Source organism: Schistocerca gregaria, chromosome 1 (assembly GCF_023897955.1).
Source record: "Schistocerca gregaria isolate iqSchGreg1 chromosome 1, iqSchGreg1.2, whole genome shotgun sequence".
In the NCBI taxonomy this organism is placed as follows: domain Eukaryota; kingdom Metazoa; phylum Arthropoda; class Insecta; order Orthoptera; family Acrididae; genus Schistocerca; species Schistocerca gregaria.
In genome coordinates, this window is record NC_064920.1 from 328,423,247 (window position 1) to 328,447,586 (window position 24,340).

Sequence of the window (24,340 nt, forward strand, 5' to 3'; positions counted from 1 at the left end):
TAAAACTTTCGCGACAATCGTCAGTCTGACTTTCTTCCTACAACAAACAAGACAACACATAAAGTACAGTATGTTATCAAAAGTATCCGGACACCTGGCTGAAAATGACTTACAAGTTCGTGGGGCCTTCCATTGGTAATACTGGAATTCAATATGATGCTGGCATGCAGCCTGCACTCTCGCAGGTATATGTTCAATCAGGTGCTGGAAGGTTTCTTGGGAAATGACAGCCCATTCTTCACGGAGTGCTGCACTGAGGAGAGGTATCGATATCGGTCGGTGAGGGCTGGCACGAAGTCGGCATTCCAAAACATCCTGAATGTGTTCTATAGGATTCAGGTCAGGACTCTGTGCAGGCCAGTCCATTACAGAGATGTTATTGTCGTGTCACCACTCCGCCACAGGCTGTGCATTATGAACAGGTGGTCGATCGTGTTGAAAGATGCAATCGTGATCCCCGAATTGCTCTTCAACAGTGAGAAGCAAGAAGGTGCTTAAAACATCAAAGCCGGCCTGTGCTGTGATACTACCACGCAAAACAAGAGGTGCAAGCCCCCTTCATGAAAAACACGGCCACTCCACAACACCACAGCCTCCGAATATTACTGTTGGCACTACACACTTTGGCATATGACGTTCACCGGGCATTCGCCATACCGACACGCTGCCATCGGATCGCCACATTGTGTACCGTGATTCGTCACTCCACACGAAGTTTTTCCACTGTTCAATGTTTACGCTGCTCACATCAAGGGGGCGGGGGGGGGGGGGGGGGGGGTTGGCATTTACCGGAATGACGTGTGGCTTATGAGCAGCCGCTCGACCATGAAATCAAGTTTTCTCACCTCCCGCCTAACTGTCATAGTACTTGCAGTGGATCCTTATGCAGTTCGGAATTCCTGTGTGATGGTCTGGTTACATGGCTGCCTATTACACATTCGTGTCCGTTCACGTTTCGACTTCAATATCACATCGGAAACAGTGGACCTAGCGATGTTTAGGAACGTGGAAATTGTGATGACAGAAGTGACACCCAATCACCTGACCATGTTCGAAGTTCTTGAATTCCGCGGAGTGCCCCATTCTGCTGTCTCATGATGTATGTATGAAGAACGTATGTTTTTGGGGGTGTCCGGATACTTTTGATCACATAGAGTACAAGCAACACGTTTTCTTAAATTGGAACGACTATGAGATATAAATTTTAAACTATCATTGCCTAATATTCATGAATGGGAACATATTTTTTGTGTTCTAGACGTTTTATCTGGGAAAGGTTGGAATACATTCAAAATGTCACCAAAGATTTATTCGCCACACACCAGTGTGTCGTGACAAGCCGGCTGAGAAACGCTGATACAAAGTAATATTTGAACTGTTGTAGTTGGTGTACCTGTTTATTTGCTTCGTTTCTTGCAGAAGGTTACATAGCGACAATGTAAGCTAGTAATAACGAATAGACAATTCTATTTAGTATGCACCTGTTTTAAAGAACGAAAACACGTGCGGTTCGTAGATGGGACTTTGCCAGACTCTGTGAGAGTTAAGTATGCTGATCTCGATAAACGGAAAGGACGGTGAACAAAATTGGTTAAAAGTAGTCAGTAAAAGAACTTGTTATAAGAACAGTTCTCCAACGAAAGGACAGTAAAGAGTGAGCAAATACAGTGAGACTGTTTAATCACTACAATAATCTGCACCTCCGTGAAAAGGAATTTCCACTGCGCTAAGCATTTGTAACAAATCCGTGAACCCTTGATATCTCACTCTGAATAACTGCACGTAAAGGATGAGCCGGACGACCAGATAAAAAGTGGGTGTCTCGGCCCCGCAAACAGGTAGCTCGTTAGGCTATTAATGCAGTCTCGGCGGGCAGGCGGATCCCGCCGGTAGTGCGATATCATTATTATACGGTTGGCTCCGTGAAAAATGTGCCGGTGCTCTTTTCTTGGGGAGCTCCTGTTAAGATGCGGCGAGCGATAGCCGGCATGCAACCCGCCAGCGATACCAGAGCGCGCTGGCAGCCGCCCACGGCCAGCCAGCCGCCGCCTCTCCTCTCCGAAAGTAAAGCCCTGCGGCCGCTTTTACAGCTTTCCTTTTTAATTCTAATAGTTATTTCTGTACCCCCCTGGGCCTTAAACTAATACAAACATCCTTAAACTGAAGGCTTCCCTGCTTGAAGTCGATAAATGATGCGAAACTCCAACTTGTCGGTTCAGGATCGTTATTTAAAATGAAGCATTCCAGTGCCCTCTGGTTCTTGGTGATAATACTGCAGCCAATTGCGTACATTAAAGCTAGAAACTATCAACAATGTGGGAAGTTAGGTAGTCATTCACAAGTGAAATGTGAACTTTGAGGTTTTTTCGAAGAAATATTGGCTGAAGAGCCAACACCGTCTTACTAGAAGAGACCGAAATGCACGCGTTTTAGCTCACGCAGGCTGGCGTGAGGAGGGAAGAACTATACTGACGAGAGGTCTGGAACATAACAAGGAATTAGAATTCAGAAAGCGGACGAAATTACCTGATACTTAACTTTAATCCATTAATGATGAACGTCGCTCTTGACGGTACATGATTCATAATATTATCTGTTAGTAACTGAATATGGCGCCTTGCTGGGTCGTAGCAAATAACGTAGCTGAAGACTGTGCTAAACTGTCTTCTCTGCAAATGAGAGCGTATGTAGACAGTGAATCATCGCTAGCAAAGTCGGCTGTACAACTGGGGCGAGTGCTAGGGAGTCTCTCTAGACTAGACCTGCCGTGTGGCGGCGCTCGGTCTGCAATCACTGATAGCGGTACACGTGGGTCCGACGTGTACTAACGGACTGCGGCCGATTTAAAGGCTACCACCTAGCAAGTGTGGTGTCTGGCGGTGACACCACAAATAGACTTCCCTCGAGGATCCAGATTCAGATCAATCCTCCATGGTACAAATAGCCTACTACACAGCATCACACACAACCACCAAAATTAGTCACACTAATAACTTATGAATGGAGTAGCGGGGGAAAATAATGGATAGCCTGTCGGCAGCATGGGAGGATCCTATCTACTCCCACGATAGAATATTTGCCATACTTTTGACATTTTTCGTAAGCTCGTTGCCTAGCATTGTCGTAGATTATAAGTTTTATTGATGCAGCTACCGATGGTTTAGCCGCAACCAGCATTTAACAGTGACGTTTGCCCACTGACAGTGCTTTTTGAATTGTTCAATCGGTGCCTTGCTTTTTTATAAAATGGGGCAAAATCGCGAATCGCCGGACAACACTACTCGTCTCAAGACCGTTATGACACGTTCCTGTATTGTTTCGCTCAATGAAGACGAGAAGCTTCATTTGTTATCGTGAGGAATGGCCTTTAGTGAGGTATCCTTTTCCAAATATCCACTGCAGGCACGTCCCTTGTAGCAATGTTCACTCAGAAACGGTTTCGTACTGAGCAGAGGTCTGCTGAGCTAGGCATCTGCTCCACATGTGAGTGGTACCATTCGGCAATACGTTGAAGCTCACGTAACCATTGCGACAAATGCTGTCTGATGATGGTCTAGTGACCGAAAACGGTAACAACATTAACGTTAAATAAACGCAATTAAGAGTGTTTTTATATTCGGACAACTTCGTTCGCGGTGGGGTCATGAGCACACACTATCACGACAGCTGCTTTCTGCCTTTCTGTTACGTCTCCACATTGTTCCCTCGTTTTGCACTGATTCCGTACAACAGATTGTTAGGTACACACCACTGCCACGACTTGTCCGTCTACGTAGCTGAGTGGGCAGCGGAAGACCCGGGTTCAGTTCTCGGTACTGCCAGGGCTTTTTCCTTGGTGGGGGGACTGCACTTACCCTCCATGCCAGTTGAGGGGCTACGTGGTCGCGAAGTATAGTCACCAGGTCTGCTAACCCGACAGCGGCCGGGATTGTGGCGCGCTGACCCCAACTCTTCATACCGCATCCACAAATTGCTCTGAGCACTATGGGACTTAACTTCTGAGGTCATCAGTCACCTAGAACTTAGAACTACTTAAACCCAACTAACCTAAGGACATCACACAGCAGGCCGGAGTGGCCGAGCGGTTCTGGGCGCTACAGTCTGGAACCGCGCGACCGGAACGGTAGCAGGTTCGAATCCTGCCTCGGGCATGGATGTGTGTGCTGTCCTTAGGTTAGTTAGGTTTAAGTAGTTCTAAGTTCTAGCGGACTGATGACCTCTTCTGTTAAGTCCCATAGTGCTCAGCGCCATTTGAACCATTTTTTTGACATCACACACATCCATGCCTGAGGCAGGATTCGAACCTGCGTCCATTGCGGTACCGCGGTTTCAGACTGTAGCCCCTAGAACCGCTCGGCCATCCCGGCCGGCCCGCATCCACAAGATGGCTGATGGATGTCGCGGTAGGTCCGACACGATAGGCCCGTCTGTGGCCAGAGCACCATTGCTTGCCAATTTTCATGATTTACGTCAGCGGTGGAGCGGTGGATTACCTTGTATCAGTCTGACACCGTCTCTAGCGCTCCAAAGTGACCAATGTGTCTTTCAAGGGGGTGAGTAAATTTTTGTTCGTTGAGCTTGTATACCTCGACAGCTGCCATAATCTGTCAGTCCCTCAGCGGAAATAACAATGATGGATGTGAAATTGTTTGAAATTGTTGTAGGTCCCACAAATAATGACCCTCAAAATTTAGCCACGTCGACTTGGACCAGACCCAGGTTTCCTGAGCATTTCTGATACTTTTCTGGTACTCTTTAGTGTGGATTACACAGAGCTGTCACAATCCTGGTTGAACGACCGTAAATGTGTTGCATATCAGATGCTATGCCCACTTCATAAAGATTCCAGACGTTGTACTCGTAATCCAGAAAGCGTCCTAGTAAAGTCCCGAAGCTGCATCTTTTAGAGAGGCATCCCACTTTCGTAGAACGCTGCGAAAAACTGATTCGTTTACGCTATTTTCGATTTCACATTCTCGTCCAATTTAATACTGGTATCGCTTTTCGTATTTAAACGATACTCAAGAAGGAGTGTGTTGGAGAAAACAATTCATTTATTCCCACATATATTTCGCAATAACTTAACACTAAACACATGAATGAATTGTGTAGACTAGCTCACAGCTAGTATTCTAATCGAACACTTTCGGAAATACGTCTACAGACCCGGACTTCGATTATCCTCAAGTGAAAAAGTAAAAATAAAAAATTTCCTTTTTTTGTCATCGATCATTCGACTGTTTTGATACTGTAACTTCATCTATTCAAACATTTTCCTAATTTTTGTATCTCTGCGTAACAGCTTCACCGAAGATTTTCTATAATTTATTGTGCATTTTATCATGCGCACTGCTCCTATTAATTTTCTATACATTGCTCGTCCCCAGCATCAGGTGAACTATTCCTATATAAAGTAACACATATTCCTTCTTCTGATAAGGGTGTCCCATAGACTTCGTCCCTCATCTGTAGTTTTTACTGCTTCATCATTCCGTACTCCAACTGTCCATTTAATTTGCAAAGGTTTTCTTGTCCAGATTCCAGATTACTTGATACGAAGAAGAGATCAGAGTAACATCAACAACTGTCATTCTGTGTCACAACCATAATTATAACAATCAACAGTCATTAGGAACTAGTGGGAGGTGTTCAGAAATAACTGTGTTTGTCGCATGCCGTTCAGCTAAAAACTACAAAAAAAAGGCTCTGAGCACTATAGGACTTAACATCTGAGGTCATCAGTCCCCTAGAACTTAGAACTAATTAATCGTAACTAACCTAAGGGCATCACACACACCCAAGCCCAAGGTAGGATTCGAACCTGCGACCGTAGCGGTCGCGCTGTTCCAGACTGTAGCGCCTAGAACCGCTCGGCCACTTCGGCGGGCTAAAAATTACAGTTAGGATGATTTTATTGCTCTATCTGTAAAAGAAGTGCTCTAATGGAGAGAGCGCGAAGTTTTTGCAAGCAAACCATTACAAAGTGGTGAACGTACGCGAGAGAAAAGGCGGACTGCGGCAAGTGCACAGTTCAGTAGCGCCGGCTTCCGCGAGCGAGGGTCGTGAAATAAATCTGGCACCAGCAGCAGGCCGCAGCGAGTCTCCATATAGGGCGATCCATCACGCCGCCGCCGCTGCTGCCGGGCCGTTTTAAATCTCACCGTGCGCCGAGCTGGCTGCCTCCGACGGCGCACTGCGGGTCCACGCAGCGAGGCCGCCCCCGCCGCCGCCAACGGCAATATTGCGCGAGCAATAATTCAGGCAGCCAGCTAGGTGCACGTGGCTTCCTCTGCGGCTGCGGCTGTAGCTGTCCAGCACGGCGCCATCGTGACACCGCTCAAGGCGACTCGGGTTGGATTGGGTTGTTTGGAGGAAGAGACCAAACAGGTAGGTCATCGGTCTCATCGGCTTAGGGAAGGACGGGGAAGGAAGTCGGCCGTGCCCTTTCAAAGGATCCATCCAGGCATTTGGCTGGAGCGATTTGGGGAAATCACGGGAAACCTAAATAGGGATGGCCGAACACAATACGCCTGGGAACAGGCTCTGGAAGATCGTGGTCTGTCGTGTCTGAGACATGTGAGGCCGTCTGCTTCTTCAACAGTATTCCAACAGCAGCTGGATGTAGTCCAGTGACCTACATCACTGTGCAACTACGGTCAGTTTTTGTAGGTGTTTGGTTACGGGAGACAATCGCATCTACTGACCGAGAGAACAGTCTGAGACTCCAAGGGTGTTTACCAGAAACGCAATAGATTTAAGCAGCCACCTGGTACTTACACTGTGCGACACACAGTAGAAATTGGTTTTGTTTTCGGATGTACAAAAAAAAAAAAAATAAGACGTCCCATGAAGGAACTACCCGAATGAGACGGAAATCGGTAGGTGTGATGTACACGTACAGAGAGTAAAATTATTGCAATTTCAGAGAAACTGGATGATTTGTTCAAGAGAAAGAGCTTTCACAAACTGAGCATATCAATAACGCTTTGGTCCAACTCTGGCTCTCATGCAAGCAGTTATTCGACTCAGCATCGATTGACAGAATTGTTGAGTGGCCTCCTAAGTGATATCGTGCGAAATTCTTTCCATTTGGCGCAATAGATCGCCAGAATACCGATCTTGCTAGGCCTTGCCCATAATGCTCTAAACGTCCTTAGTTGGTGACAGATTAGGCGAACTTTCTGCCCAAAGTGGGATTTGACAAACACGAAGATTATCAGTAAAAACTCTCGCCATGTGCGTCGGGTATTATCTTGCTGAAATGTAAGCCCACGGTGGCTTGCTATGGAGGGCAACGAAACGGGGCGTACATTGTCGTCGACTTGCCGCTGTGCTACAAGGGTACCGCGGTTGACAATCAAAGGAGTCCTGCTATGAAACGAAATGGCACCATCGACCATCATTCCTGGTTGTAGGGTCATTTGGAGGGCGACAGTCAGTTTGGTATTTCAGCGCTGGTCAGGGCGTCTCCCGACAAGTCTTCTCTGGTCAGCGGAGCTCAGTTCGAAGCGGACTCATCCAGTTAGTGAGCTTCCAGACCGACAATGGGTCTGGAGACGCCGAAAGTTTCTACAGTCTTTCTTCATGCTTACCAAACGCTGCCCTAGCCATCAAGGTCACCGGATCTTTCTGCTCTGGAGACATTTTGGAGCATTATCGTCAGGGCCCTCCAACCAACTACGGATTTTGACGATATAAGGCTTCAATTCTACAGAATTTGGCACTATACCCTTCAAGTGGGCGTCCAACAACTCTTATCAATTACTGCCAAGACGAATAACTGCTTGCATAAAGTGGACCAGTGAGTTATTGACTTGCTCAATGTGTGACGCTATGAGCAAAGGCTATTTGCGATCTACCTGGCTCTGAATGACCATTTCTTTTGCAGTGTTCGATCAGAGACTCATGCAGAGCATCTATGTACACTGTGTTGAAGAATATGGAGGTGGTAGCATTATTCGGTGTGTAATGCCGTGATACATCTGTGCTAGTGCCCACGGATACCGTTACTCTCAGAGAGACAACGACGTTCTATCAAAGTAATGGATACGCAACATTTCACGAATGATGCACATCACTACACTCAAGCCTATCGCAAAATCTCTGTCCGTCCTCTGTTCACAAGTACGCATCAAGTGTCATTTCCGAACACTTTCCCCTCTAGACAGATTTTTACAACCCGTGTTTGTGTGAGCCAAGGGTGAACCGGCACCTCTTTCCACCCTAGTTTAGCGTTAAACTGAAAATATTAGCAAATCTTCCCACATGACTTTACAGAAGATAGACCAAGTTAGGCTGTATGTGTTCACATTAACAAATCTTCTTTATAGTAAACAGAACATATGTAGTTCAAATGCCGGATGCTGACTACAGTTTTGTGTCTCTGTCGCTACAACCTTGTTTGGCCCGCAAGAAGAACGGCTGGCTGACTGCCGAAGATGAAAAGCACTGCAACACATCACTGGCCCACATGGCAGCAGCACGCTGCTTGATTTTCGCCGTTTCTACCGTTTCCTCTCACCCATACCCCAGCCCGGCTAGCCCTGCAGATTTCAGTGATTACACCGTCCATGGCCTTATACTGTCTGCCTCTTTACTCACTTCCTTCGCTCCGGATATGAAATCGATTAGCACTTACAACGTGTGACACTGGTCTGCAGTCCCTATCTGGTTAGGACCTTTATTAAGAGCATACGCTGTTACATGGCGGCCATTAGCACACCATTCCTTGTAGAAACTCCGTACAGTCCACTAACAAATCGAGCACATTCATACATGGTGTGGTCATGAGTAAGTCCAAACATAACAGTTCCTTTCTGCCATTTTGTCTCCATTTTGACCCGTCTTAGCACGCTGATTCTGAACGACAGACTGGCGTGTACGTACCGCATCACTGTCAACACGTTTCGGGTGGTGGGTGGCGCTACAGACTGCTAGCAGTTATGTACCATCTACAGCGATCCAAAGAAACCAGTATGACCTTTTACGGGAATGACTAATATTTTGTCTAGCGGCTTTATGTCACTAGGCCACAGCTTCAGCCAGCTGCGGCTCTTTTTACTTTTCACGTTACATTCACGAGAAAATGCTAAAAGCCGATGCGGAATTTGTAACTGACCCGTAATTAAATCAGAGGCCAGCCGCAGACCACAACGTACCAACCATTGGTCCGAAACTTAAGGCCCGGCCACCCTCCAGCTTCAGTCCACAAGTGGCCCATCGGGACCATCCGACCGCCGTGTCATCCTCAGATGAGGATGCGGTTAGGAGTGGCGTGTGGTCAGCACACTGCTCTCCCGCTCGTTATGATGGCTTTCTGTGTCCGGAGCCGCTACTATTCGGTCTAGTAGCTCCTCAATTGGCATTTTTTCAAGTTATTATCACACGATACTGTGGTGTGATTCGTTAAAATAACACAGATGTTCATGTCCTGCAGTGGGATTACTTATGACGCTGAGAAAATGTTGAATTTGTGGCTAAACGGTGTCGAATATCATACATTGTAAACAGTCTACGGGTACTACACACGAAAATGTTTTATCATATCCGCACTCCTGCAAAAGACGTATTTATCTTTTTGTCGCTCACCGACGTAAATATTGTTTGTAGTGCCTCTTAGGTTTGTTGGGATATAATTAAAGACTTACCCATTTTATATGAGTGCTGTCCGTGTTGTTTCTGCTGGTGAAGGAAAATTCTACTAGAGTAGAGCGTTCGTATTTACAAATAATTAACTGGCAGAAGCTAAACCTTTTGTGGTTTCAGCTGCGAGAGATAGTTTGACGTGCATTGTTGTACTTTAATCGCACTTCCTAGGCTAGAGAGAAACATCGCCTTGTAATGAGTTCAACGAGCTGAACAATACTTCTTTTCCGGAGTTCTCGAATGCAAGTTCTATTATAATTTTACAGACTCTCGAGTGTTCCAGATGCGTTTATTTGATACCTTTATGAAACAGTGTCTCAGAGAATATCACCCACTACACACATCTTTAACAGGGATTGAATACTTCAGAGGCAAAAAAGCTAAATTATTACGTGCCAAAGCGAGTAACGAAGGTATCACACACTGAAAACGAGAGCGGCTTCGAAAGAAGTCTATTTGATTGTTGTTATTTCATTGGAGACCGTCTTGGGAAATTGTATGACTTGTACTGGCTGCGATCCAACGTTAGTAGCATGTGAAGAGACCCCCACCGAGTACTGAGCGTTCTAGAGCAGTTCCAGCAGCCACTTTTTACAACTTTTAACTGACAGTAACGTAGAAAATGTTCTCAGCTCCTTATTTCGACAGCAGTGATTAATCAAATCAACGCCGCAGCTAAGAAAGTCCTTATCTATTACGAGATTACACATAAGTAAAGGAGACTGAGATCCTCGATGGCCTAAGAATAACGCTGTTTATTGGATTACTGTTATCTCGCTGGAGACAATGTTTCGCGTGTTTACGACAGTTTTCGGCTGCCCGGGTGGTCCCAATCAGCGCTGTGAGGCAGCGGCCTCCCCTGTTGCCAGCTTCCGTGACTAACGCCCGTCAGCAGGCAACCGCATGGGCGTGCCGGGAAGACTACACCGAAAGTTCATTACCGCCGAGGACACGCGGTCGCGAATGCCCGTGGGAGCCACTCCAAATGTCGCTGCAGGCCCAGGGTGCACCGGTTCCCACTTCGATCCGGCGGCAACCCTTGCCGCTCGCTTTAGGCGGGACCCGCAGGCTCGCGCCGGCCGGGTCGCACTTTAATACGGGAAAGGGAACCCCGAAAACTAATAAATCCCTGCCACCGCGGGCCGGGGGTGGAAAAAATAAGGGCTCCGCCGCCCGCCAGGACCCTAACGATCGCGCCGCCATTTTGTAGAGCGATGCGCGCCGGCGGAACATTCGGTTTGTGACGTCAGCTGCAGTGGAACCATTTGCGCCCCCTCGCCCCCGCCCGCGCCCGCGCCGCCACCGCCGCCCCCGAGGCGGCCCCCGCCGCCGCCGCCGCCGCCGCCGCCGCCGCTGTCCCCCGCCCCCGGCCGGCCCTACTCGGCCCGCCCCGCCCCGCCCCTCCACCCCCGCGCGCGGCGGGCGGGCGCAGCGCCAGCACGAGCCAGCAGCCGTACCAGCAGCGCCGCCAGCCACCAGCAGGATCTGCGCTGCAGTCGTCGCCAGACTCCGGGCCCAGGCAGCCGCACCACCGCCGGGGGCGGCGGAGGCGGCGGCGGCGGCGGCGGCAGCGGCGGAGGCGGAGGCGCTGACGGCATGGTCTCCCAGCAGGTGAGTACCTCCCCTGTCCTACCGCTCCGAACCAGATTACACCGAAGACCCCTATCACCCTGCAGTCCTTGAGAGTCCTCCATGATGGACTGCGTCTGAATATCCTGACTCCCTTGTAGTCTCTGGTCCAACCGCGGAATTTCATTACTTTTCTCGACGACTTTGTACTTTTCCCAGTACTTTTACTTCGAGGTAACTGAAATGTTCTGGCGACGCCCATTTCACAGGAGACGGGTCATGTCCCAAATGGGAAATGAACAGGGGAGGAAACTGAGCTTTCAGAATCAATGTTCAACCGAGCCGTTGTAGCAAAAGCACGGGAAACCTTGCAGGCCTGTGATAGCGTGGCCGGGCTGAGAATCCATACCCTCCAATTTCCCCGCACCTTCCCTCCTCCCTCCTCAAAATATGATTGCAATGTGTTATCTTCGTGTCATTTCTTGGTTCGAGTCGTCACTACTTGACGAGATTTCCTCTTTTATTAATACATATCATTAAGTGGAGAAGAGTGACATATTCTAGTGTTCCGCAGTTCCACTTGCTGTCGTAGGCTATACTTGAACTATTTGCAGTAGTTTTGGGGAAACAAAATTAAAGTTTCGAGAAATAGTACAGTGGTCTAAAATCAATTCTTCCAAGATCATCTCTAATCGATACCTCAGACAACTATTGATAGCTCGGGTATACTTTCCTGGACTGCCACAAAATGGAGGTCGACACGAGATGGCCATCGGTCACTGCTGCTTCTCTCAACACACTTTGGATACGTAGTACGAGTAACTTCCGAATGGAGACTGAATCTTGTCAAGCCATATCGCAAAAATATGTAACTGGTAGGTCATTAATGCTTCTTCTTTTTGCTCTTTACCACTCCGTCCCTGAGTGAACCGACCATAGTTAGTTACTTACTTTCTTTCTTTTTTAACTGAACAGTCTGAACTCTATAATAAATGAAGTCGAATCATTCCATCAGTCACCGGCTACGAATACACTCAGAACCAGAGAAACTTAATTTGTATGAGAGTAGATATTTTGCAAAAGAAATCTGGTTAATTAACTATTCACTTATGGCCAGCTGACGTGAACAAAGGCGTCGTTCGAGAGGTTTTTTTAATACAAAGTAAATAAATGTTCAAATAGGAAACATTCCGGCAGTGCTGACGAGAGAGCGATTTCTAGAGTACTACACAGTATTTTACTTTTGTGTCATTTGTTGGTGCTTGTAGTAGGAAAAAATGGTAGCAGGGATTTGAAAACATTTTTTCTCATATATGGTTTACATTAATTTGGGCTTCACAGAGTGGAAATTCATTGTTTCCCTCATCATTTCTGTAGAAAACAAGTGCTGTGCGTGGGACCTAAGCAAATACTCTGTCTGGTAGCACTGACCACAAAACGTCAAAACGTTTACCTGATAATTAAAGAAAAAAATTACTTCCTGTGTATATGTGAAAGATGTAATAATTATTTGGAGGCAAAATGAGCGTGCACCATAAATAAGAAATCTGTTGTTTCATGAACATAAAGATCATTGTACTTCCGTAAAACATTAGAAAAATAGCAAAAATTAGTGCAGTCTATGAGCAAAAGTGAATTGGAATTCTTTATAGTCGTCACTACCTGTTTAGAAGTACTTTTCGCCTCATGAAATACAAAGTTATGTTTCTGCTGCAACTTCAAGCCCCCTCTCGCGCACGCAGACGCATTGGCGCCACCCTCGGAGCAAATTAGTGGTGTTCCCCTCGAGAGGCAAGATAGATGGCCCTTGTTCCGCAACTAGCAATATGCTGCCTCCGACGAACTTGCTTAGTGTACTAAATTTTACTACATATTACCAAAACTGTGTAATTATATGATAATTTAAGCAAAGGAACGCTACGTAGCCTCTGGCGCTGAAACAGCGCAGGTGTATTCTAAGAGTAGAGTAGACGTTCCATTTACACTAAAATTAGTATTATATTTTTTCATACGACGTACCGTGCACTACGAGCGTATGAACTTGCGGTGTTGTCTACCAGTTACAAATACGGCTGAGACAGTTACCCTTCCTTGCAATTACACATAGGCAGCCACTTACCTCTCGTTTGCGTAGCAGAATTAGAAACAACTGGGCGAGACCAACAGTGTCCCAATGGGCTTTTAACCACAGGGAATTAGAGACCACAAAACTTCAGTTTCTCTGGCCACAAAAAGGCCCCTATCGTCGGTTTTTCTAAAAATTTTAGTTTTGCAATCAATTTTGCAACACTGAGAATTTTAAAAACTATTTAACGCGACAAGTATCATTTGCTATATAACCACATAAATCATTCTGTGCTTTTTACGTAAACTGTTTAGTTACTCCGGTCACTGCAACAGAGGAGTAAGTGCTGATCTTCTCTTCTAGTCCGTTGTGTACAGTTGCTCTGCTGTAAAATATACAGCCGATCTCCAACAGAACAGTCTTCTACGGAACATAAAATATGTTGGAGTTGTGACGAGTTCCACATAACTATTGAGAATGGTTCCTTATTTTATTGCTTTCACAATACTGATAAGGGACAGAGGAAAGTGATTATCAGGAAAATGTAAAATAAAAACAATAATTTTACATAACTTGACTAAACAAAAATTAGAGGAAAATATGAGAACCATGAATTACCTGATGTTTCTAACCTTTTTCTTCCTCCCCTGTGATGGCAAGTTTTATAAAAGCGCTCTAGAAAGTAGGGAGCTGAAGTACGGCACTGTAAATCAAGTTACGCTACAAACTCAGGAGCCAAGATAAAGCCGTTGAACGAGCAGCTTTCCACTCTTGATAATTATCAACAGGTCATTTACGATCGAGCAGTTGACATTCTAGATGATGCGAGAAAACGCATACCGGCACGGATTAAATGACACACATTGGTTTGTATGGAACCGCTCGCCGCTCATGCACATTTCTATTAATAAAGACTATGTATCAGCTTTGAATCTGGAGATTTGCTAAGATCCATCTGACAATTTCAGGAAAAGGTGTACATCTGCAGTAAATATTTCAGAGTCATAGAGAATCGGTGGTATTTTAAAGTGAACAATGGTCTTTACGGTATTTTCGTTATTATACGTTGATATTACCACTAATTAGTGTAATATTTTTTCAGTTGCATTTACTTACATGTTCAGCAAAAATTTCAACATATTCACCTCAAACCCAAAATTTAAATGCTAGTGTAACTCCGATTATTCTCGTTAGATGAGATATTAGTACTTAAAAACCATTTAAAACTGAGAACAATTTTAATCCTACTTATCTCATCTCTGAATATAACGATATGTTCGTTAATGCAGTGAACTAAACCACAATCATTTTATGGGAGAGTAATGGCCTTCTTGAGAAATCTTCAACTTAACTACTTCTTTAGTCAGCTAAAACTGTAATCGTCATCTATGGAAGAGTAAAGATCTCATTGAGAAATTTTCAGCGTAGCTGCTTTTTTTACGCAGCTAAAATCGTAATCGTCAACTTCGATGAAACAAATGCTTTTTACGGAAAAGTGCATTGCCCATCTAACAAAGCGATGTGTTCACTTCGCTTGTGTAGAAGGAAGACGGAAAAAAGAAGTAAAATAATAGGCGAATCAGTCCCTGTAGGGGACTACGCTCACGATATATGGTACCATATATTAATAATCACGTCACAAGTCACACAACCAAAGTGTTAGCTACACTCTACAATGCTATTTTTACTCGTTTTCATCTTAACTGACCGGCCTCAAAGGTAAACAACGAATTTCAATCACTGTGAGAAAATGTTGCTACGAAAACGAAGAGGACGTGTTTCTTGGTATAAATATTCTACTATTATACCCGAATTAATAATCAGAGATGGGGCAGCATTAATATTCTAAATTTGATCATCGCAAGACCAATAGATGGAAACCCCGTTCAGTTAATCTGATATAGGTCTTCCTAATGCACTCCTGTAAATCTCCGTAGAAACTGTAAAAGCAGATCAAAATCTGATCATTCCCTCTGTCTTCGTCAAAATAAGTTACTGCTTTGTCTGTAATGATCTCGTAGTTGGAACTGCTCGGAAAACCAATTTGCCCCATATAGTTCTAAGGCCACCATTCATCTCGAGCCTCAAATTACTATCATATAAATACCGAGTCTTTTGGTCAGAACGTAATTCCTGGAAAAATTAGTGAGTACAGGACACTCACTTTCCGAAGTCGATTGTTTCCTCATACCTTTCATGATATATTGCGACTAGCACTAAATTAAAAAATCTCCAGACAATTTTCCGGAGCTTGCCTGATGACCGCATACTATTTAACGTTCAAGGGAGTCTAGCTAATGTTACTCTTGATTGTACCCATTTTTGTCTTGTGTTAGTTACAAATACTTTGCGACAGTTACATTGAAGCACTTTCCGATCAGGCAGAATCTTATTTCAGTTTCATTGCCAGTCTGTTCTGTTTGGATTCTTACAACTAGATTCAAAACAGAACAAAACTCCGTTATTTCTAATAACATGTGTGAGTCCTTTCTCTCACATGAAATTCTCTTCGTTTTTACAAAAATGTTGCGCTCAGTTCTCTCTATGATCCGTGGTAAATTCCAGCATAAATTGTGCCTTCCCTGTCCCCTTCTCTGTCTAATGAGGCACTCATGCCCTAGCACACGATGCTGTTACCAACAGTACTAACTTCACCCCATCTAGATTTGCAACTTTCTAAACTCTCTTCTCAAATTCCTTCGCTAGATCTTCAATATAAGAGATGAATATGAAAATATTCTTTAACAATTACGTTTCTTGTTAGTCTACCTGTTGCAAAATTGTATTAAAATGACGTGTCTGCTTTCGCTTATACTGAATTTTTGACATTAAGGATCACCTGAAACGTACGTAGCATGATAAAACAGCGAAATCATTATTACAACACTGCTCATAGGCACATATATTAACTGCCCATTTTGGTTGTTCTATACGTATTTAAATGGCTTCAAATGCAATCCAGAATAGTTTCCTCAGTGTGGCCATATCCAAACGGTTGCCTAAATCTGTGAAAATATACTGGTCAGTCCAGTTATCACGCTGTGGAACGAGAGAGGGAAATCCCAGGGTAAGAATGAAGCCAGAAAGTAATAAAGGAAAATAACAAAACTCAAACTCATGATGCAACCGAATTGTGATCAAAGGGCATGTCTGACGAAAGCAAAATTTTGATAAGTGTTTTTCAAAGTCTATAAATGCAAAAAAAGCATTTTCTCGACCTACATGAAAGGCATTAGATATTCACTTTTTACCCGTAACTAGTGGAGTAAACTGTGACTCCAAGGTCACAAGAATGAGCAAAAGAAGAACACTTCCATCGGTCGAAATTTTTCCGAATTAACTTTGTATTTGGCCGTAATTAGTGCCAATCCTATATCAATTTTCAGATTCTTTAGAGAAAATAATAAAAATATTTAATTTTCATTTTTTGCATAATGGGACAGAATGCGTTCTTTTCCTCATTTTTAAAAATAAAAATATGGAAAATCGAAAAGTTATTCAGCTTTTTTACAGGGCGTAAAAGCTATTTATCTGGAAACCGGTTTAAATTTCACCTTTTTTTACCGAGCGGCATAGCACAGTGCTGTAGATACTGGAATCGCATTCCGCAAGAGTGGGCTAAATACCCCAATACTCATTTAAGTTTCCTTTAATTGCCTTAAACCAATTATAGTGAATGCTAAGATGGTTTCCCTGATAAAAAGATGACGCCAGATTTCCTTCACCATCCTTGTCGTATCCGAATTTGTTGTCTTTCTGTAATACCTTATCGTTGCCTGTAGCTTGACCTGTAATCCTCCCTTCTTGCCTTCCGTGCTTTGCAAAACCTACAGAGGTGGTGTGATGTTACCTTGTTCCAGCTCGAGAAACCATGGACCCGTGAAGCATATTGCCTCACCATTCCCTCATCCCCTCCCACGCCAATTATAGGGAAACCTGCCACTAAAAAGGAAGTAAGAGCGTGAATTTCAGATGCTGACCGCAAGGTTCGCTGCATGTGAATTTTAAAATTTTGGCAGTTCGTTGAATCTTCAGTGAAGTTTCGGGCTTGCAGCCGGTCGTCGTTTACCTGAAATCCTTAGTAAATTACATATGAAGTGTAAGTGGTTTTCTATCCATCATCCAAGATTACACACCTGCTGGAATTACTGTAGGAAATTTGGTGCTGCGGAAGGCTGTAATTTACAGAATACCCTCTCAATGTGCTACGGCTTATATAGGCCTGACCACTTGACAAGTGGACGAACGTTGCACCGAACATCAACGCTGCGCTCACCATTTGCAACCAACCTAGTCTGACATTGCCGAATACCGTACCTCCACCGGACAGTCAATGAAGCATGACAAAACTATAGTTGGGGGTCAGATAAACATCTTTTTGGGATTCCTTAATTTAAAGAAGTCCGTGAAAATGACCACTGTGGAAAATCTGATGGGCCATGATTGCGGCTACCCTTTGGATCTTTCTTGGGAGCCCAGCGTCTCAACGATTTACTGTAATCGAAAGCAAAAGAGAACGATGATGGTCGCGGCGGGCAGCAACCCTGAGGACATCAGAGTTCGGCGGTTTCACCTGCGAGGGCGCTACCTTCGAGAAACTTTGATCAGTGTGTCATCATGTTCATGACGCAAGCGTGCTGATAAAGTACGGAAGAAGGGACGTTTCCGTAAGTCTTCGATGACTGACCTAAGCACAAGTGGCAAGTGCCCAGTCGAAATATCATGTAGTGTAATAAACTACGACCAGTACCAAGCCCATAATATCTTCAAACAAGGTTCGTTCTAGTCAGTCGGCAGTGTCTGTAACGTTGGATAATATGAGGACAGTGCATCTGTTTCTAGTCTTTACCAGTATCATGTTTCTGCTTTCACTACCTTCTGTCAGGATACTGACATCACGAGATACTGTCTAGGTTCAACAAGAATTTTATGAATTCAGCAGGTAGCACGAAATGACATTGACGTAATGAGTCGACACTTCACGTACTCCCTGGGAGACTCGGCGCGCAGTGAGTAACGAGGTTGTGATTAAATATTCGTCCCCTCGTTAGCGGGCGCTCCGTGACCCGCGCAGGTATACACAGGCCGTCACCTGTAGGCGTACAGCCGCATGCGAAAGAAGCAGCTATAAATCGCAGGTGATTATGCCGCGGCGACTTGCCCGCGCGTGCCGCTGCCGCCAGCTTTACGAGCAGAGGCGGCCGATGCCGGGCGAAGGCGGCGCCTAATTCCTATGCGCCACCATTAATCTCTGCGGTCAGCCGGGGTGCAGCCGTTTATTGTCTTGCGGCGGGACAGCCAAACGGCGTGTAACAAGCCTCGTTTGTCTCCCCACTTCCAAGATTCAGCCGCAGGCCACAGCCCGCATCGGATGGCGTCCATTCACACGCCTCGACGCGTTCACAAACATGCAAATGGCTAAAACCGAAATTCCCATCAGACAGCGCGTCCAGACCTTCTGCCCTCGTCCACTCTCGGTCCCCGTCCTTTGCCGCACCACCTACGTCCTCTGCACAACAAGCCGCCATCTAAAGCACTTTGAGGATAACAGAGGAGCGTTCCACAAAGGCCCTAATACCCATTATTCCTCGTAGTTGCACTTGGCGCCAGCGGTGCTGAAGACAATGCTGCCTTCGTTAAGTGAACATGAAATTCAACTTGCGTTGCGCAAGCTCCTTCTCAGAAAGGGATTGGGGACGAATTCGATAACGGTTCAGCACTTGTATCTATAAAAAGTTAGAGAGTAATCATTGCTATAAAATAACTATGCGTCTTCAGTCCGAAGACTGGTTTGATGCAGCTGTCCATGCTACTCTATACCAGCCTCTTCATCTGAGAATAACTACTGCAACCTCCACCTTTCTGAATCTGATTAGAGTACTCTTCTCCTTCTGCAATTAATGCCACTTCCCACCAGTACTAAACTGGCGATTCCTTGATGTCTCAGAAAGTGTCCTGTCAACCGACCCGTTCTTTTAGTCAGATTATTGCACAAAATTCTTTTCTCCCAAGTTCGACTCAGTACCTCATTAGTTATGTGATCTACGTTCCCTAACTTCAGTTTTATTCTGCAGCACCACATTTCTAAAGCCTCCGTTCTCTTCTTTTCTAAAATGTTTATCGTCCGTGTTTCACTTCCAATCACGACTACACTCCATACCAATATTTTCAGAAAAGTCTTCTCGACTCTTAAATCCACATTCCATGTTAAAAAGTTTCTCTTCTTCAGAAACGCTTATCTTGCCATTGCCAGTCTACAACTTATATGCTTCCTACTTCGGCCATCATCAATTATTTTGCTCCAAAATAGCAAAACGCATCTACTACTTCGTCTCGTTTCCTAATCTAATTCTCTTAGCATTATCTGATTTAATTCGACTACGTTCCATTATCCTTGTTTCGCTTTTATTGGTGTCAAACTCTTATCCTTCTTTGAAGACCTCGTCCATTCCGTCCAACTACTCGTCCAAGCCCTTCGCTGTCTCTGACAGAACTGCAACCTGATTGGCAAACCTCAAAGTTATATTTCTTCTCCCATGGCATTAATTCCTTTCCACTCCAAATTTTTCTTTGGTTTCCTTTAATACTTGCTCCAGGCAGTCCCTTCTCAACCACGGCTTCCCTTTCATGACCCTTGACTCATACAACTGCCGTCTGGTTTCTGTACAAGTAGTAAATAATATTTCGCTCCCTATATTTAACCCCTGCTACCTTCAGAATTTCAAAGAGAATGTTCCAGTCAACATTGTCAAAAGCTCTCTCTACAAATGCTATAAATATAGTTCTGCCTTTCCTTAACCTATCTTCCAAAAGACGTAGTACGGTTAGTGCTGCCTCTCGTCTTCCTACATTCCTCCTGAATTGAAATTGATCTTCTCGGAGGTCGGATCCTACCAGTTTTTCGATTCTTCTGTAAAGAACACATATTAAAAATCAGCCGAGGGAACATCATAATTTCAGTTATACTAAGCTCTCGGTGAAGTGCTTGAAAATATCAGAGTGTAGTGGTTGGCACGCAAAAGGAGTCATCATTCCCATTGTCATCAGCATCACCGTCGAATATTACTTTGTTAAGATTTTTCCGTGTTTACTGATCTCAAAAGTCATCTTTAAGACTTGATATGCTTCAGTTTTTTCCTGCATACTCTTTACACATAATCTGAGTGTTTCTTAAATCAGTTCTTCTGTCCTATACACAGGTGAAGAAAAATCGTTTGTGCTGCCTGGATTCTTCGAATTTGTTTTTCTGTAAGCTCCACTACATTACGGTTTTATAAAATATTATAATTTAGTCTAACTGGCTTCGCCGTCTACGGTTATTTTAATTTTGCCCCAAAAATATTTAGTTTTAGGGCGAATCATCTGTAACTGTATAAACTTAAACTATAACCTGGGTATTTGAAAACATTGACATGTTTCATACTTTTTTTCTCGTATCAAGATTTTTTTCTTTCTCTATCGTTTCGCTTTGAATACTTAGCAAACTTTTATCTTAACCTTATTCGCAGATGTAGCAAAATTACATATTTTCGTTATTATGTACATTTCGAGGATAAGTTTTTGCAAGTCAGCTTCTGATTTTTGAAATAATTACATGATCATCTACAAAAATTGAGCTCATCTTTGGCAGATTTTATTAACTCTGGAATGAAGTTCCATTTTATAGCAGAGTGTGCGTTAATATGAAACCTCCTGGCAGACTGAAACTGTGTGTCTGATCGATACTCAAACCTGCGATATTTGTCTTTTGCGGGCAAGAGCTCTAGCGACTAACCTATCCACGCAAGACTCACGATCCGTCCTTACAGCTTTACTTCCACCATTAACTCACCTCCAACCTTTTGAACTTCAAAACAATCAACTTGGCTATGGTGAAGCAGTTTCTCGTTTCTATTCTTTCTTCCAACGATATTAGTCCCAAAATGTATACAGAAGGGCGTCTGTGAAGTCTGGGTGTAGGAGACGAGGTGTGGGTGGAACTAAAGCTCTGAGAGCTTAAGGCAATGCTGGCCTCAACAGCTTACTATGTCAAGCGATATGGTGTACTCAAAGCACTTTTTAGAGTCATCGCCACCCCACAAAGTAAAGTCACTTGGACCCATTGGTCGGTGATTCTCCTCAAAAGGGCGTACAGAATTATGAATAACACTAAAGCATAACTATATACCTCTAAGAACCTTCCTCGAGGAAATCGATCCGTCGCTCTCTCCTGCAGTCGCAGCTAACGTTATGGTGGAACACGTTCCCATCTATTTTCAAGGCCTGATCCAACTTGGTGAGGGAGCCCTACGCAGCTCTATGTCATCCATATATAATACGTTCGTTAGTCCTCTTCCACCGCGTCTCCTAATAACCTAGTTCCTGGAGTCATTTTCCTTAGGGTATGGCGCTCCGTCTTCCATCACGTGATAACCACCTCCGTACAGCTAACGTGGTGTGGTCACCAACAGCGTACATAGGCGTGAGAAGTTGAACTGAGCCAACCTTGCACAGACCCTGCTCTGCAACCGCTGTCCAATTCCAAATACCGTAGGAAATCGATCCTCTTGTCGGACCAAAAACGTCATTTGGAGCTGGACGCAAGGGAAGTGGCCCTAACTAAAAGAGCGGCGTCTCAAATATCACGACATGACAGTTGCTACAAGTGGACTGAGAATTCTTTTCGCCCACCGACGATTTGAGCTTTGTTTAGCTGGCTGGGAACTTCGTGTACCATACCCTATACATTGCACTCCCTGATCATCTGGAAGTCATAATTGATATCTAATAAAAGCGAATGCGAACGAGATAGAGGCAGAGCATTCATATGACATCTGCATTACAATGTGCACACTTTAACCCAGGACTAACTGCCCCCCCCCTTTCTCCGACAGTCCTATCCCATTCCCTAGACCCACCACGCTTGCCAAGAGCCCTCGGCAGACCTGGACGGTCATCCATCCGACAGTGCTTAACGTTGGTTATTTGACGGGAACCGTCGTTGCTCTCTGCGGCAAAATCATTGGCATGTCGCTGTGTAAATAATTCTATTTTTTAAACAGAATATCCGCTTAATTTCGATACCCTCTAACCATCTCAGAAGGGGGTCCCGTCTACGTTGATGTAAATAGTTCAGTGCGGATGGCGGGTAATCTTTACAACAAATTATGTGGAATAGCAATGAAACGTCTGCAATGGCAGAAGAAGCTGAAGCCTATGAAATTGTGGTGATCAAGAATAGCCTGCGAGGGCAGGATGGAGAGTCATTTTGAGTAACTAGATAAAAAAAGATAGCTCTATTGCCAGGGCACGTGTCTGCGAAAAACAGAGGTTACTGCTTCGAGAATCGGTCCGGCATAGAGTTTTAATCTGTCAGGAAATTACAGCTCTTCATTACATTTTATGCCTGTGATGAGTTATACTGAAATATTTCCCTACATTTGTACATCGGAAAACACTTCCAGATCCGTCACAGCTTGTTTCTTCACCGAAAGATGTAAGAATGACACTGGTCGAAACGTCGTTCTACATTTGATATTGCAATTAAGTTGGAAACTCGAGAGTATTTCATCAGTAGTATACATCGAGAAAGTCTATATTCACACATTTGTGTATTTGCTGCTCCAGTAGGCCCATACGTCCACGTTGCGTTACAGTTTCTTGCTCTAGCATCTGTGGTAATTGCAATATTTAGTACGCATACTCCTAGAACACTGACGAACAGAACTGTCTTCAAGTCATCCACATGAGGCACTGGTGGAAAATGTTTCATTCTGAGCCCAGAAAATGCGAATTTTGTCCTGCTTATGTAAAAGACGCTGAATGAAAATGGGGTACCAGTTACATTAGTCTACCTTCCACAGTACCTTTAAAAAAATTCCAGAAGTTCTGAACATCCAAAACTTCTGACCCTACATTTTTGTTATCAATAGAACCCGATGTATGCGCACCGGCGTCGTATGCATACCGATTAATGTAAAATGTCCTTTTACACTTTCCCAAAGGATATCAATCGTTACGTTCTTTGGACAGTAGTTTCCTAACCGCATAAGCACAGTTTGTTAATCTAATTAAGTCTCCATCAACATCCTCACAAAAAACAATAAGACGATTCTCGCACGTTGTATTGTTTATTGCCCGGCTCTGCAGTGTTCTTCTTCCCTCCCACTTTTATGAGAAACGACTTTCGTCAACTCAATGAGGCGTGAGAATGCAGTCGCCATTTTGCTGTGTGGCTCCAGCGATAGTGTACCCTGTTTGAGCAATATCACAATGGAAACGGATGTCCGTTAGCATTTAAGGTCGATAAAATATCCCCCCCCCCCCTGATAGGATAACGTACGTTGAATCCGAGAATTATACTAAACAGCGAATTTAAAACTAAGACTGTGGCTGTTGGGCGTAACAGGACACGATCCGATTTTCCGCTAAGGGTACCTCACAACTAGAACGATATTGATTCCCCTTACGTAACTGAGGCATTATTTACAACGGTGTTGGTCTCAGTCTTACGTCTGAGGAAAACAATCTGAGTCCACACGCAATGCTTTTATTTAATATTTCCAGTTGTATTTTTCTCAAATTTTCACCCCTCAGTGACAAAGTCGTGCTTGAGAATCGTTGAGATTATCGACAGAAAGTGATCCTAAATGTACAACCTTGTCCGTGTGCAAAGTATTTTATCCAAATACACTCAAAATCACTGATGATTTCATGAAAATTACCTCTACATGTTTGGTAGACTGTTTCTGTGAGTGTCTGTTTAAAATATAAACAATAAACACAATATAGGAATTTTTATTTACGACGTGTTACGGAGACCTTGCTCCATCATCAGGAGGTAGATGTGTTTAGTTCCGGTGCATCGCTCCTGGGAAACAAAAGATGTCAAAATATTTAACATGTCTTAAGTTAATTAGTTGGACTGCAGAAAGCATACAGTGGATTTTTTTTAGTCTTACTAATCCACCGAAGATATTTAGCCATGATGTTGGAGCAAAGCACCCGAAAAACGTAGTAGCTAAAAAATTAATTGTTAGTGACTTATTTCATTGTGGTTCTTTATTTATGTTAGCTGTTTTC

At 44.2% G+C, this 24,340-nt stretch overlaps 1 protein-coding gene across 2 annotated transcripts in view; it reads left to right on the top strand.

Annotated features, from left to right (window-relative positions):
* LOC126344021 (transcriptional repressor scratch 1-like) overlaps positions 1-24,340 on the top strand; it is a 131,288-nt gene that overhangs the window by 45,861 nt on the left and 61,087 nt on the right. The window contains exon 1 of one of the 2 annotated variants that reach the window (XM_050001988.1): positions 11,189-11,256. The exons of the other annotated variant lie outside the window; for it this stretch is intronic. The gene's annotated coding sequence lies outside the window, so the exon portion shown is untranslated. Of the gene's footprint in view, positions 1-11,188; positions 11,257-24,340 lie in introns of those variants that run through there. 2 annotated transcript variants of the gene reach the window in all.